This window comes from Ambystoma mexicanum, chromosome 9 (assembly GCF_040938575.1).
Source record: "Ambystoma mexicanum isolate Mex_15411 chromosome 9, UKY_AmexF1_1, whole genome shotgun sequence".
NCBI classification, from domain to species: Eukaryota; Metazoa; Chordata; class Amphibia; order Caudata; family Ambystomatidae; genus Ambystoma; species Ambystoma mexicanum.
In genome coordinates, this window is record NC_090931.1 from 1,027,522,845 (window position 1) to 1,027,538,710 (window position 15,866).

Genomic DNA, 15,866 nt, shown 5'->3' on the forward strand with positions numbered 1-15,866 from the left:
CCAGAGTCTTTAGCCCACTATCTTTCAAAGAGGAGAAATATCCCAAATATATCAGTCTGTGTCCTGCCCTGGGGCAGTCCAGCACTGAAATGCTAGGCAATTCTCCTCTGAACAAGAGTACCAACAGCAACCCCAGACACGTGTTTCGGTCTGGTTGAACCTCATCAGTAGGGTGTAGCTGTGCCTCTCTAAGAATAGTGAGCAAGGGGTCCACATCTGGATTCCCCTAGTAATTTAGGGTGAGACCCAAAGTTACTTGAGATATGCAAATAACAAGGGGGGACCTGGGAGACTCTCTGCCAGACATGAGTCCTGGTTACAAGAGCCTTACTCAGAGTCTTTAGCTCACTATCTTTCACAGAGAAGAAATATCCCAAATATATCAGTCTTTGTACTGCACTGGGGTAGTCCAGCACTGAAATGCTAGGCAATTCTCCTCTGAACAAGAGTACCAACAGCAACCCCAGACACGTGTTTCGGTCTGGTTGAACCTCATCAGTAGGATGTAGCTGTGCCTCGCTAAGAATAGTGAGCAAGGGGTCCACCTCTGGATTCCCCTAGTAACTTAGGGTCAGACCCAAAGTTACTTGAGATTTGCAAATAACAAGGGGGGTCCTGGGAGACTCTCTGCCAGGCATGAGTCCTGGTTACAAGAGCATTACCCAGAGTCTTTAGCTCACTATCTTTCACAGAGAAGAAATATCCCAAATATATCAGTCTTTGTCCTGCCCTGGGATGTCCAGCACCGAAATGCTAGGCATTTCTCCTCTGAACAAGAGTACCAACAGCAACCCCAGACACGTGTTTCAATCTGGTTGAACCTCATCAGTAGAGTGTAGCTGTGCCTCTCTAAGAATAGTGAGCAAGTGGTCCACGTCCGGATTCCCCTAGTAACTTAGGGTGAGACCCAAAGTTACTTGAGATATGCAAATAACAAGGGGGGACCTGGGAGACTCTCTGCCAGACATGAGTCCTGGTTACAAGAGCCTTACTCAGAGTCTTTAGCTCACTATCTTTCACAGAGAAGAAATATCCCAAATATATCAGTCTTTGTCCTGCCCTGGGCTAGTCCAGCACCGAAATGCTAGGCAATTCTCCTCTGAACAAGAGTACCAACAGCAACCCCAGACACTTGTTTCGGTCTGGTTGAACCTCATCAGTAGGGTGTAGCTGTGCCTCTCTAAGAATAGTGAGCAAGGGGTCCACGTCTGGATTCCCCTAGTAACTTAGGGTCAGACCCAAAGTTACTTGAGATTTGCAAATAACAAGGTGGGTCCTGGGAGACTCTCTGCCAGACACGAGTCCTGGTTACAAGAGCCTTACCCAGAGTCTTTATCTCACTATCTTTCACAGAGAAGAAATATCCCAAATATATCAGTCTTTGTTCTGCCCTGGGGAAGTCCAGCACCGAAATGCTAGGCAATTCTCCTCTGAACAAGAGTACCAACAGCAACCCCAGACACGTGTTTCAATCTGGTTGAACCTCATCAGTAGGGTGTAGCTGTGCCTCTCTAAGAATAGTGAGCAAGGGCTCCACGTCTGGATTCCCCTAGTAACTTAGGGTGAGACCCAAAGTTACTTGAGATATGCAAATAACAAGGGGGGTCCTGGGAGACTCTCTGCCAGACATGAGTCCTGGTTACAAGAGCCTTACCCAGAGTCTTTAGCTCACTATCTTTCACAGAGAAGAAATATCCCAAATATATCAGTCTTTGTCCTGCCCTGGGGCAGTCCAGCACCGAAATGCTAGGCAATTCTCCTCTGAACAAGAGTACCAACAGCAACCCCAGACACGTGTTTCGGTCTGGTTGAACCTCATCAGTAGGGTGTAGCTGTGCCTCTCTAAGAATAGTGAGCAAGGGGTCCACGTCTGGATTCCCCTAGTAATTTAGGGTGAGACCTAAAGTTACTTGAGATGTGCAAATAACAAGTGGGGTCCTGGGAGACTCTCTGCCAGACATGAGTCCTGGTTACAAGATCCTTACCCAGAGTCTTTAGCTCACTATCTTTCACAGAGAAGAAATATCCCAAATATATCAGTATGTGTCCTGCCCTGGAGCAGTCCAGCACTGAAATGCTAGGCAATTCTCCTCTGAACAAGAGTATCAACAGCAACCCCAGACACGTGTTTCGGTCTGGTTGAACCTCATCAGTAGGGTGTAGCTGTGCCTCTCTAAGAATAGTGAGCAAGGGGTCCACGTCTGGATTCCCCTAGTAACTTAGGGTGAGACCCAAAGTTACTTGAGATATGCAAATAACAAGGGGGGACCTGGGAGACTCTCTGCCAGACATGAGTCCTGGTTACAAGAGCCTTAATCAGAGTCTTTAGCTCACTATCTTTCACAGAGAAGAAATATCCCAAATATATCAGTCTTTGTCCTGGCCTGGGGCAGTCCAGCACCGAAATGCTAGGCAATTCTCCTCTGAACAAGAGTACCAACAGCAACCCCAGACATGTGTTTCAATCTGGTTGAACCTCATCAGTAGGGTGTAGCTGTGCCTCTCTAAGAATAGTGAGCAAGGGGTCCACGTCTGGATTCCCCTAGTAACTTAGGGTGAGACCCAAAGTTACTTGAGATATGCAAATAACAAGGGGGGTCCTGGGAGACTCTCTGCCAGACATGAGTCCTGGTTACAAGAGCCTTACCCAGAGTCTTTAGCTCACTATCTTTCACAGAGAAGAAATATCCCAAATATATCAGTCTTTGTCCTGCACTGGGGCAGTCCAGCACCGAAATGCTAGGCAATTCTCCTCTGAACAAGAGTACCAACAGCAACCCCAGACACGTGTTTCGGTCTGGTTGAACCTCATCAGTAGGGTGTAGCTGTGCCCCTCTAAGAATAGGTGGCAAGGGGTCCACGTCTGGATTCCCCTAGTAATTTAGGGTGAGACCCAAAGTTACTTGAGATATGCAAATAACAAGTGGGTTCCTGGGAGACTCTCTGCAAGACATGAGTCCTGGTTACAAGAGCCTTACCCAGAGTCTTTAGCTCACTATCTTTCACAGAGAAGAAATATCCCAAATATATCAGTCTGTGTCCTGCCCTGGAGCAGTCCAGCACTGAAATGCTAGGCAATTCTCCTCTGAACAAGAGTACCAACAGCAACCCCAGAAACGTGTTTTGGTCTGGTTGAACCTCATCAGTAGGGTGTAGCTGTGCCTCTCTAAGAATAGTGAGTAAGGGGTCCACGTCTGGATTCCCCTAGTAACTTAGGGTGAGACCCAAAGTTACTTGAGATATGCAAATAACAAGGGGGGACCTGGGAGACTCTCTGGCAGACATGAGTCCTGGTTACAAGAGCCTTACTCAGAGTCTTTAGCTCACTATCTTTCTCAGAGAAGAAATATCCCAAATATATCAGTCTTTGTCCTGCCCTGGGGCAGTCCAGCACCGAAATGCTAGGCAATTCTCCTCTGAACAAGAGTACCAACAGTAACCCCAGACACGTGTTTCAGTCTGGTTGAACCTTATCAGTAGGGTGTAGCTGTGCCTCTCTAAGAATAGTGAGCAAGGGGTCCACGTCTGGATTCCCCTAGTAACTTAGGGTCAGACCCAAAGTTACTTGAGATTTGCAAATAACAAGGGGGGTCCTGGGAGACTCTCTCCCAGGCATGAGTCCTGGTTACAAGACCATTACCCAGAGTCTTTATCTCACTATCTTTCACAGAGAAGAAATATCCCAAATATATCAGTCTTTGTCCTTCCCTGGGGAAGTCCAGCACCGAAATGCTAGGCAATTCTCCTCTGAACAAGAGTACCAACAGCAACCCCAGACACGTGTTTCGGTCTGGTTGAACCTCATCAGTAGGGTGTAGCTGTGCCACTCTAAGAATAGTGAGCAAGGGGTCCACGTCTGGATTCCCCTAGTAACTTAGGGTGAGACCTAAAGTTACTTGAGATGTGCAAATAACAAGGTGGGTCCTGGGAGACTCTCTGCCAGACACGAGTCCTGGTTACAAGAGCCTTACCCAGAGTCTTTAGCTCACTATCTTTCACAGAGAAGAAATATCCCAAATATATCAGTCTTTGTCCTGCCCTGGGGAAGTCCAGCACCGAAATGCTAGGCAATTCTCCTCTGAACAAGAGTACCAACAGCAACCCCAGACACGTGTTTCGGTCTGGTTGAACCTCATCAGTAGGGTGTAGCCGTGCCTCTCTAAGAATAGGTGGCAAGGGGTCCATGTCTGAATTCCCCTAGTAATTTAGGGTGAGACCCAAAGTTACTTGAGATATGCAAATAACAAGGGGGGTCCTGGGAGACTCTCTGCCAGACATGAGTCCTGGTTACAAGAGCCTTACCCAGTGTCTTTAGCCCACTATCTTTCAAAGAGGAGAAATATCCCAAATATATCAGTCTGTGTCCTGCCCTGAAATGCTAGGCAATTCTCCTCTGAACAAGAGTACCAACAGCAACCCCAGACACGTGTTTCGGTCTGGTTGAACCTCATCAGTAGGGTGTAGCTGTGCCTCTCTAAGAATAGTGAGCAAGGGGTCCACATCTGGATTCCCCTAGTAATTTAGGGTGAGACCCAAAGTTACTTGAGATATGCAAATAACAAGGGGGGACCTGGGAGACTCTCTGCCAGACATGAGTCCTGGTTACAAGAGCCTTACTCAGAGTCTTTAGCTCACTATCTTTCACAGAGAAGAAATATCCCAAATATATCAGTCTTTGTACTGCACTGGGGTAGTCCAGCACTGAAATGCTAGGCAATTCTCCTCTGAACAAGAGTACCAACAGCATCCCCAGACACGTGTTTCGGTCTGGTTGAACCTCATCAGTAGGATGTAGCTGTGCCTCGCTAAGAATAGTGAGCAAGGGGTCCACCTCTGGATTCCCCTAGTAACTTAGGGTCAGACCCAAAGTTACTTGAGATTTGCAAATAACAAGGGGGGTCCTGGGAGACTCTCTGCCAGGCATGAGTCCTGGTTACAAGAGCATTACCCAGAGTCTTTAGCTCACTATCTTTCACAGAGAAGAAATATCCCAAATATATCAGTCTTTGTCCTGCCCTGGGATGTCCAGCACCAAAATGCTAGGCATTTCTCCTCTGAACAAGAGTACCAACAGCAACCCCAGACACGTGTTTCAATCTGGTTGAACCTCATCAGTAGAGTGTAGCTGTGCCTCTCTAAGAATAGTGAGCAAGTGGTCCACGTCCGGATTCCCCTAGTAACTTAGGGTGAGACCCAAAGTTACTTGAGATATGCAAATAACAAGGGGGGACCTGGGAGACTCTCTGCCAGACATGAGTCCTGGTTACAAGAGCCTTACTCAGAGTCTTTAGCTCACTATCTTTCACAGAGAAGAAATATCCCAAATATATCAGTCTTTGTCCTGCCCTGGGCTAGTCCAGCACCGAAATGCTAGGCAATTCTCCTCTGAACAAGAGTACCAACAGCAACCCCAGACACTTGTTTCGGTCTGGTTGAACCTCATCAGTAGGGTGTAGCTGTGCCTCTCTAAGAATAGTGAGCAAGGGGTCCACGTCTGGATTTCCCTAGTAATTTAGGGTCAGACCCAAAGTTACTTGAGATTTGCAAATAACAAGGTGGGTCCTGGGAGACTCTCTGCCAGACACGAGTCCTGGTTACAAGAGCCCTACCCAGAGTCTTTATCTCACTATCTTTCACAGAGAAGAAATATCCCAAATATATCAGTCTTTGTTCTGCCCTGGGGAAGTCCAGCACCGAAATGCTAGGCAATTCTCCTCTGAACAAGAGTACCAACAGCAACCCCAGACACGTGTTTCAATCTGGTTGAACCTCATCAGTAGGGTGTAGCTGTGCCTCTCTAAGAATAGTGAGCAAGGGCTCCACGTCTGGATTCCCCTAGTAACTTAGGGTGAGACCCAAAGTTACTTGAGATATGCAAATAACAAGGGGGGTCCTGGGAGACTCTCTGCCAGACATGAGTCCTGGTTACAAGAGCCTTACCCAGAGTCTTTAGCTCACTATCTTTCACAGAGAAGAAATATCCCAAATATATCAGTCTTTGTCCTGCCCTGGGGCAGTCCAGCACCGAAATGCTAGGCAATTCTCCTCTGAACAAGAGTACCAACAGCAACCCCAGACACGTGTTTCGGTCTGGTTGAACCTCATCAGTAGGGTGTAGCTGTGCCTCTCTAAGAATAGGTGGCAAGGGGTCCACGTCTGGATTCCCCTAGTAACTTAGGGTGAGACCCAAAGTAACTTGAGATATGCAAATAACAAGGGGGGTCCTGGGAGACCCTCTGCCAGACATGAGTCCTGGTTACAAGAGCCTTACCCAGAGTCTTTAGCCCACTATCTTTCAAAGAGAAGAAATATCCCAAATATATCAGTCTGTGTCCTGTCCTGGGGCAGTCCAGCACTAAAATGCTAGGCAATGCTCCTCTGAACAAGAGTACCAACAGCAACCCCAGACACGTGTTTCGGTCTGGTTGAACCTCATCAGTAGGGTTTAGCTGTGCCTCTCTAAGAATAGTGAGCAAGGGGTCCACGTCTGGATTCCCCTAGTAACTTAGGGTCAGACCCAAAGTTACTTGAGATTTGCAAATAACAAGGGGGGTCCTGGGAGACTCTCTGCCAGGCATGAGTCCTGGTTACAAGAGCATTACCCAGAGTCTTTAGCCCACTATCTTTCAAAGAGAAGAAATATCCCAAATATATCAGTCTGTGTCCTGCCCTGGGGCAGTCCAGCACTGAAATGCTAGGCAATTCTCCTCTGAACAAGAGTACCAACAGCAACCCCAGACACGTGTTTCGGTCTGGTTGAACCTCATCAGTAGGATGTAGCTGTGCCTCTCTAAGAATAGGTGGCAAGGGGTCCTCGTCTGGATTCCCCTAGTAACTTAGGGTGAGACCCAAAGTTACATGAGATATGCAAATAACAAGGGGGGTCCTGGGAGACTCTCTGCCAGACATGAGTCCTGGTTACAAGATCCTTACCCAGGGTCTTTAGCCCACAATCTTTCAAAGAGAAGAAATATCCCAAATATATCAGTCTGTGTCCTGCCCTGGGGCAGTCCAGCACTGAAATGCTAGGCAATTCTCCTCTGAACAAGAGTACCAACACCATCCCCAGACACGTATTTCGGTCTGGTTGAACCTCATCAGTAGGGTGTAGCTGTGCCTCTCTAAGAATAGTGAGCAAGGGGTCCACGTCTGGATTCCCCTAGTAACTTAGGGTGAGACCCAAAGTTACTTGAGATATGCAAATAACAAGGGGGGACCTGGGAGACTCTCTGCCAGACATGAGTCCTGGTTACAAGAGCCTTACTCAGAGTCTTTAGCTCACTATCTTTCACAGAGAAGAAATATCCCAAATATATCAGTATTTGTCCTGCCCTGGGGCAGTCCAGCACCAAAATGCTAGGCAATTCTCCTCTAAACAAGAGTACCAACAGCAACCCCAGACACGTGTTTCGGTCTGGTTGAACCTCATCAGTAGGGTGTAGCTGTGCCTCTCTACGAATAGTGAGCAAGGGGTCCACGTCTGGATTCCCCTAGTAACTTAGGGTCAGACCCAAAGTTACTTGAGATATTCAAATAACAAGGGGGGTCCTGGGAGACTCTCTGCCAGGCATGAGTCTGGTTACAAGAGAATTGCCCAGAGTCTTTAGCTCACTATCTTTCACAGAGAAGAAATATCCCAAATATATCAGTCTTTGTCCTGCCCTGGGGATGTCCAGCACCGAAATGCTAGGCATTTCTCCTCTGAACAAGAGTACCAACAGCAACCCCAGACATGTGTTTCAATCTGGTTGAACCTCTTCAGTAGCGTGTAGCTGTGCCTCTCTAAGAATAGTGAGCAAGGGGTCCACGTCTGGATTCCCCTAGTAACTTAGGGTGAGACCCAAAGTTACTTGAGATATGCAAATAACAAAGGGGGGTCCTGGGAGACTCTCTGCCAGACATGAGTCCTGGTTACAAGAGCCTTACCCAGAGTCTTTAGCTCACTATCTTTCACAGATAAGAAATATCCCAAATATATCAGTCTTTGTCCTGCCCTGGGGCAGTCCAGCACCGAAATGCTAGGCAATTCTCCTCTGAACAAGAGTACAAACAGCAACCCCAGACACGTGTTTTGGTCTGGCTGAACCTCATCAGTAGGGTGTAGCTGTGCCTCTCTAAGAATAGTGAGCAAGGGCTCCACGTCTGGATTCCCCTAGTAACTTAGGGTGAGACCCAAAGTTACTTGAGATATGCAAATAACAAGGGGGGTCCTGGGAGACTCTCTGCCAGACATGAGTCCTGGTTACAAGAGCCTTACCCAGAGTCTTTAGCTCACTATCTTTCACAGAGAAGAAATATCCCAAATATATCAGTCTTTGTCCTGCCCTGGGGCAGTCCAGCACCGAAATGCTAGGCAATTCTCCTCTGAACAAGAGTACCAACAGCAACCCCAGACACGTGTTTCGGTCTGGTTGAACCTCATCAGTAGGGTGTAGCTGTGCCTCTCTAGGAATAGGAGGAAAGGGGTCCACGTCTGGATTCCCCTAGTAACTTAGGGTGAGACCCAAAGTAACTTGAGATATGCAAATAACAAGGGGGGTCCTGGGAGACTCTCTGCCAGACATGAGTCCTGGTTACAAGAGCCTTACCCAGAGTCTTTAGCCCACTATCTTTCAAAGAGAAGAAATATCCCAAATATATCAGTCTGTGTCCTGCCCTGGGGCAGTCCAGCACTGAAATGCTAGGCAATGCTCCTCTGAACAAGAGTACCAACAGCAACCCCAGACACGTGTTTCGGTTTGGTTGAACCTCATCAGTAGGGTTTAGCTGTGCCTCTCTAAGAATAGTGAGCAAGGGATCCACGTCTGGATTCCCCTAGTAACTTAGGGTGAGACCCAAAGTTACTTCAGATATGCAAATAACAAGGGGGGACCTGGCAGACTCTCTGCCAGACATGAGTCCTGGTTACAAGAGCCTTACTCAGAGTCTTTAGCTCACTATCTTTCACAGAGAAGAAATATCCCAAATATATCAGTCTTTGTCCTGCCCTGGGGCAGTCCAGCACCGAAATGCTAGGCAATTCTCCTCTGAACAAGAGTACCAACAGCAACCCCAGACACGTGTTTCGGTCTGGTTGAACCTCATCAGTAGGGTGTAGCTGCGCCTCTCTAAGAATAGTGAGCAAGGGGTCCACGTCTGGATTCGCCTAGTAACTTAGGGTCAGACCCAAAGTTACTTGAGATATGCAAATAACAAGGGGGGTCCTGGGAGACTCTCTGCCAGGCATGAGTCTGGTTACAAGAGCATTACCCAGAGTCTTTAGCTCACTATCTTTCACAGAGAAGAAATATCCCAAATATATCAGTCTTTGTCCTGCCCTGGGGATGTCCAGCACCGAAATGCTAGGCATTTCTCCTCTGAACAAGAGTACCAACAGCAACCCCAGACATGTGTTTCAATCTGGTTGAACCTCTTCAGTAGGGTGTAGCTGTGCCTCTCTAAGAATAGTGAGCAAGGGGTCCACGTCTGGATTCCCCTAGTAACTTAGGGTGAGACCCAAAGTTACTTGAGATATGCAAATAACAAGGGGGGTCCTGGGAGACTCTCTGCCAGACATGAGTCCTGGTTACAAGAGCCTTACCCAGAGTCTTTAGCTCACTATCTTTCACAGAGAAGAAATATCCCAAATATATCAGTCTTTGTCCTGCCCTGGGGCAGTCCAGCACCGAAATGCTAGGCAATTCTCCTCTGAACAAGAGTACAAACAGCAACCCCAGACACGTGTTTCGGTCTGGCTGAACCTCATCAGTAGGGTGTAGCTGTGCCTCTCTAAGAATAGTGAGCAAGGGGTCCACGTCTGGATTCCGCTAGTAACTTAGGGTGAGACCCAAAGTTACTTGAGATATGCAAATAACAAGGGGGGTCCTGGAAGACTCTCTGCCAGACATGAGTCCTGGTTACAAGAGCCTTACCCCAGAGTCTTTAGCTCACTATCTTTCAAAGAGAAGAAATATCCCAAATATATCAGTCTTTGTCCTGCCCTGGGGCAGTCCAGCACCGAAATTCTAGGCAATTCTCCTCTGAACAAGAGTACCAACAGCAACCGATCGATCACCGCAAAGTGGGTCGACACAGAAGGGATATTGCAGAGAATCGTGGCAGGATTCGGTACCACGGGAAATTTTGCCTCAACAATATTATTGAGGGGGCGTACATACTGGACCATCCTCCAACTGCACTCCATCGCCTTCTTCACAGGGTAGATGGCCGTATTGCATGGGGACACAGAAGGTTGTATTATTCCTTGCTTTAACAACACCATAATGGTCTCGTAAATCCCCTGTTCCACTTTTCTAGACATGGGGTACTGCTTAACCCATGGTGATATTGCACCAGGTTTCAGTTGTATTCACACTTCTCTAACACTCTCTAGCAACGCCACATCATGAGGATTGCTGTTCCACAAATGGTCCGGCACCTTCAAATACTCATTCCAATGTGGAGATGTATTTCTAATGGAGAGCATGGTCTGTGGTACTTCCCTTTGCTCTATGACTATCTGGCAAGGCACCCCAATTTGAAAAACCATCTCTCCTGTGTCTTGTGTGTCTTTGAAACAATTGCTCCTTGGACACGACCCTTAGTGATAAGGTTGGACGATGCACATAAATGTGCGTCACTCTCTGCCTTATCTAGATCGTGCTGAACTTCCTTGGTTGTCCCTTGTTTAGCATGTGGGTAACAATTGCCACATTCTTTTCCCATGCTTCTCCTGTCTTGGCCCTCCACATCTCCTGAATTAACCGGATGTGTGTGGCAGGATCATCATCCAATTTCATCATTCTAGCTAAGTAGAATTTATACCTGACATATCAGGATACATAATCAGCATTGCTCCTCATACCTGCGTCCTTCAATTACTAAAAGCTGCTCCATTGTGGGCATTTGTGTCCAAATGAACTCCCAGATACCCCAATCACCTCCAAAGCTTGTCTGATCGCTTCCAGATCAGAACCATAAATAAGCTCTTCATGTCCCCTATGGCCAGCATGACAACGGCAGTGTGCTTCTCTAATGCATTAATCCACTTTCTCACCCGTGCAAAGGAGTGTCTTCATGAAATTATTCACCCACTTTCACTGTGGCTTCCCCATCTCTCCCCTGGTACTAAGTACAGCCATACAAGTACCACAGAATGTCCTAAGACCTCATGGTGTACTTTCTATCTCTGCTACTGGAGCGGGAGGTAGGGCTGCTAACCCTGGCTCTCCCTTGTTCGAATTCTGATTCCCATTCCTATTCATCTCCTACTCCTATTATTCCTTCATCTGCCACTTTTAAAGGCATGCAGGTATACTCAGCACTACCGTAGGGTGCAGCCTCCCGTCCTCCTTGCTCATATCCTGTACCCATGGCAATTTCTCTGTTCTCCATGTCCACTTTGACGTCCATGATAACCGATTTATCCAACCTAACAAGAACTGGCCCATGCCTCCACCTTCCTTCCTCTACATCCTTTGCTTGTCTATTCACTTTCTCCCGCTCTTCATTTCTTTGCCACCGTAACAGCATTTTCTCTTCCTCTGCTCCAGGGTCTCTACTACCCCTCGCAGCCTATCCTCTATCCTATCGGAAAAAGGCATATTATTCCCTTTCCCCCTCATTCTTAACCCTTAGTCTACTATTCTTACTGCTGGCCTCACTCTTTCTCATTCCTCCACCCTTAATCTCTCTGCTAATAGAGCATTTGGGGGAGATATTCCCTTCCTGATCTCTTTTCTCAGCCTTTCTCTAGCCCTAACCATTGAAGGAGTTACCCTTCCACTTTCCTCGCTGCCCCATTTTCTAGGAATCCTAGCCGATGGAGGTGTTACATGTGTCCGTCTTGCAGGTTGTATGTTTATTCATCCCCATTATTTTTTGCTGAGTTTTTTGCTGACATTTTTTGGCTGAAAAAACTGATCAGGCCCTCACCCCCTTTTATTTATTCTCTATCCTCCCACCCTCCTTATCCCTTACATGCCCTTACTCACCCAACCATATTTTTCAATGACTTTATTTCAGCCAAAATGTTTTGGCAAAAATCTCTGCAAAAAAAAAAAAAAAACAGGTGGTGAATGAACAGTGTACCATCTTGCAACCACTAAAGTGGCCACTGGGGAAAATGTAGGTTTGAACTTGGGGTCTGTATACCCATCTGCAGGCGATAAACAATAGCACCCATATGGGGGTGGTTCAAAAGGAATTCCTGCACCCTCCTTTTTCGGCCCTTTTTCTGAAATTCCAACATGCTGGCACTTCCCGCCTTTTCCGTACGTCCTCCATAGCTCTTAGATGTTCAATCGCACTCTTTAATTTTGTGCCCTTATAACTTGTAGTTAAAAACGTATGCAGGTATTCCAATATCGCCTTATCATAGGTCCCCTCGATAGGCCAAGAATTGAACATTTTACTATTAGTTTCCCGCAGCCATTCCCGATGATATTTTAGAATATTTGCCTTATAACCAGGAAGCACCTGACATAAATGATTCAATGGAGTCTCCATACTCCAACCCAAGTCATCCAAAATAATTTTAAAAAAACAACACTGAAGCCGAACCTGGGACACATAAGATCTCCACCCAAAGAACCCCCCTTTTTCCCCTTCCTGGTTTCTTAATCTTCCACACAATCACCCAACTCACTCGCTTTCACTGCAATCACCTTGCTTAACTATTCACTTTAGTTGCACTTCTCACTTCTCACTTTTACACAAAAGACAATGCGCCTCATTACAACTTTGGCAGTAGCCATGCTGGTAGAACCAGCATGGCTGCCATCAGAGTCGTTTTTTTACAGACGGCTGGGAATGGGCAATTACTGGGTCATTACGGTCCTGCCGGACCCGGTATTTGGTAATTCCCGGGCGCCGGTAAAAAATGCTCCCCATTCCCATAGGGCTCAATGGGAATGGGGAGGCCGGATACACCGGCACCATTCAGAATGGTGCCGGTGCATCCGGCATGGACTGCTCGCGGGTGCCGGTCTTCCCTCCAGGTCAGACCTGGCAGGCGAAAAGGCACCAGCGAGCAGAACTCGTAGTCAGCCGGTACGGTAACAATGGTATCAGCAAGCTTACCGGTACCATTGTTACTGTACTGGCAAACTTGGAATGAAAACCACATACCGGCCAATATTTCTGAGATATCGCCTTCACTTGAGCATAGAAGGAGTGGAATGCTTTTCCATACAACACTGCTGCTCTCGCTTTCTTCATCACTGGTACGGTTTTCTCTACTACAATACTGTCTTTTCACGACTACAGGAAGTTTCCCTTCACTACTTCAATAACTAAGAAAAGCGAGGCAAGGGCTCCGCCTGCACAGTCAATACAGAATGAAAGATGCCAAGGGTATACTTCAGGAAGGTCTCTATAGGTGGACTTACCATAAGATGCTACCTCACTCCTAGATAAGGGCTCCAGCCAACCAGACAAGCAAACTGAGGAGTATCAGGATAAACCTCACAATGGACGTGCTCGGAAGGATACCACCTCAAACCTCTAAAATAACAAACTAAGTAAAAGTTCACTCACTCCTTCAAAGCCTTCACCCTTTCAATCCCCATATCCTCAATTAACTTCACACATGCACTCCAAGTCTACCCTTATCAAACTCCTTAAATTGAAAAAAAACAACCTTCTTTTACTCCTATTTCCCCTCTTGCTTTAACCCCCAAACGTGCACTCACATGGACCTGTAGCGCTCTGATGTGGTGCTCTGTGAAGTCTTACTGCACACCTGGACCATGGTGCTATGCCTTCGGGGAACAGACAGGCCTTTAACCAATATGGCACCCACAAACCTTTCTTTTCCACTGTGCACTGAAGACTGGTCCCCTCAGTGAGGTGTTACGGCCGGGTTGTGCCGACAGGAGACCCCCAACATCTTGGAAAGCCTCTGCTCTTACCTGACTCCCTAACTGTTGGAGTGGGCCCCTAATCACATTCACGCAAGGCAGGGCCACCACTTAAGAAGAGAAAGCACAATTGTAAGTAAAGCAAGTTTATTGTACAATAGTCCAGGGAGCAGATAGATGACCCTGTCAAGCCAAACTAACCCAAGTTTCACCAAACCACATAAATTGACATATTATATTCATTTTTGCAACAGTTAAAACACTCCCATATATTTTAGTACAATCCACCCCTCATGTGTTATTGGACAAAACCCATACAAGGAAATTCATCTTTCTCCAATTCTTCAAGTCTCATTGGCCACATGGTATCTTAACTACCATCTTCAAATCGTATTCATAGCACACCCCTTCTTGGGATCTGTTCATGGTAGGTCATGACATCAGCACATGGTTACACATTCATTTACAAACATAATTCATTTAATCATTACAGGTCACGACTGGCCTGAACATTTTAACCCTTAATGTAATTGAACATGGTTCAGATGAATACTTCAAGTAACATGAGGAAAGCTGAATAAACAGGTTCTCTTTGAACTGAAGCTAACTATCTCATGCACCCCAATTTTACTGTAATACAGGAACATTAAAATCTAAATAACTACCATATCAACATTCATGGCCCCTGGCCACACCTCGAGTAAATAACAGAATCACAAGGAGTATCAATCAATTTGGCATCTAGCATTGCTTCACCCAACATTTATTGCTGGTCAAAAACAAATAGTCAAAACCCTCTGTCAAGCTCTCATGCACTTTAAGAGATTACATCTGTTTTCTGCGATACTAGCAGGTCATAAAAAACATTTATAAAAAAAAGCACACTACATATCGATTTATAAACGCCTTGTGTATTTATATCAGTGTGCATGCATGTTTAATAAATGTTGCCTATTCTCTACACTGGATTCGTCAAGGCAGGCCCCCCTTCCTCGAATGTGCATTATGAAACTCCTCATTGCCAGCTTCTGGGCACTCAGTAGAAAATCATGTCTGAATCGTGTTTCTATTGCATTTTGCGGTTTTAGCATTTTATCTTTCCACGTGTGTGCAAATCTAATATGTATCAAATTTAAACAAAAAGTAACACTAAAGTAACATATCCCAATCACATTTAACTACACTGGATACATATGAAATTGCAACATTGCGCCCAGTTCACTGCACCCCCAGTCACAAATATGGTGTGTGCAACTTGAACCCCTCTTTATCGGTGGCACCTTTCCTGACCACCCCAACATTGGGTTGGACAGGAAGCCAATGTAGGTTGCATAGGATGGGGGTGAATCAGTCAAATCTCCTTGCACCTGTAATAAAACATGTTGCGGTGTGGTACACTGCTTTTAAGGAAGCCAAGTGAGTGGCTATGAGCCCTAAGAGGATCATATTGTCTCTAACGATGTGTGAGACTTCAAGCGCCTGCACTACAACATGGTAGTCCTTCGCTGGGATGAAGGGTTTGATTTTGGATATGGTGGAGATTTGGAGCCAGCCCATTTGGGTAATTTTGGATGTGTGTTTCTGGTAGGGCAGTCTGCTGTCAATGGTGAACCCTAAGGATTTAGCTGAATCTGAGAGCTGCAGATAAAATCCTTTTACTTGAATATCAATGCATGATCAAATGCCATAAACAAGCACTTACTTGTTCAATCCCCATCCTCCAGCCTCTCTTGCCCGGGCCCCACTGCTGTGACTTCCTGCCAGTTTTGCTAACCTTGACTCCCCAGATCTCTTTCACACATTACATTTTTCAATTTAAGAAACGTTCAAGCAGACCAACAATGTGCATTGAATCACCATCACAGGATGACCAAGAGGGATATTCAAAGTACAATTACTGTTATCATAATCTGAAAACAATGCTGTTTGGTGCATGCATTTAGACTCTTGAAGCGCATTAGTGAGTGTGTGGAAGCCGGGGGGAGGGAGAGACCCACAGCTGGAGTGTTGCGGATTTTCTGGCCTCTC